The following is a 1,382-nucleotide window of genomic DNA, read 5'->3' as shown; positions in this document are numbered from 1 at the left end:
GAAGGAAGGAAGGACAAATGGAAGGAAGGAAGGAAAGAAGGAAGGAAAAGAAGACAGAAAGAAAAGATGGAAGGAAGGAAGGAGTTAAGTAACAAAAAATGAAAAGAAGACAGGAAGTGAGCCGGGGTCGACCCCTCGGCGGGCTGGTTCTGGCCCACGGGCCGCATGTTTGACACCCCTGGTATATAGTGATGTGATGCTTTCTTTGTGTCTTTGTGAGTCTTTCTATGACATCGTGTCCAGAAGCTGTAATTACACAGTTTGGCCACCGCGTCGAATTAGTTTCACAGGCAGATCCATCGATGTTTAAAGAGAACTGGATATAGCATCATAGGCTAGGTCCCCATTTCACTTCTATCTCAATGGAGCATAAAGATAATCAGTTCTTCCTCTTTAACGTCGTTGGGCCCAAACTAGTAAATCATGATGCCGCTCTTCTGGACTTTCGAAAAGTGATCGGGCAAATAAATAAGATTCGTATCGGTTGTGACACTGAGAACAATGTATCCGCTGATTTACAGATGTCTCTATTACAATGTAAGTCTATGCGGGCGGGGGAGGAAAGGAAGGAAGGAAGGAAGGAAGGACGAAAGAGGGAAGGAAGAGAGGAAGGAAAAGAGGAAGGGAGGAAGGAAGGAAGGAAGGAAGGACGAAAGAGGGAAGGAAGAGAGGAAGGAAAAGAGGAAGGGAGGAAGGAAGGAAAGAAGGACAGAGGAAGGAAGGAAGGGATGAGGAAAGAAAGAGAGAAGGAGGGAGGGAGGAAAGAAGGAAGGAAGGAGGGAGTAAAGAAGGACAGAGGAAAGAAGGAAGGGAAGAAGGGAGGGCCATTTGTCCTTCCTATCTTTCCTTCCTGCCTTCCTTCCTTCCTTCCATTTGTCCTTCCTATCTTTCCTTCCTGCCTTCCTTCCTTCCTTCCATTTGTCCTTCCTATCTTTCCTTCCGTCCTTCCTTCCTTCCTTCCTGCCTTCCTTCCTTCCATTTTTCCTCCCTATCTTTCCTTCCTTCCTTCCTCCCTTCCTTCCTTCTTTTTTTTATATATCTAACAGTTTAACTCTATATTCTGAGCTCGGTGTGTATGAGATGAAAACAAGTCTTTAACACATTTCAGGTGACAAGCCTCTAAAAAAGGAGATCATGAGTCGAGAACCGAGAACCGAGCTCTTAAAACAAATTAGATTTTAAGGAATGACGAGAGGGGAGAGGGGGAGGGGAGGGGGGGGAGGGAGAGGAGGGGGGGGGGGGGGGGGGTCACACGGTCAGAAATTGTATGAAGGCAGAGAGGAGGGGGAGGAAGGGAGGGGGGGGGGGGGGTCATTTGAAGCGGTGTTGAAATTAAGCTTGCATTTTTTTCCTTCTGTCCTTCCTTCCTTTTGTCCTTCCTT

The sequence above is a fragment of the Scomber japonicus genome, chromosome 9 (assembly GCF_027409825.1).
Source record: "Scomber japonicus isolate fScoJap1 chromosome 9, fScoJap1.pri, whole genome shotgun sequence".
Taxonomy (NCBI): Eukaryota; Metazoa; Chordata; class Actinopteri; order Scombriformes; family Scombridae; genus Scomber; species Scomber japonicus.
This window is presented reverse-complemented; position numbering follows the sequence as displayed.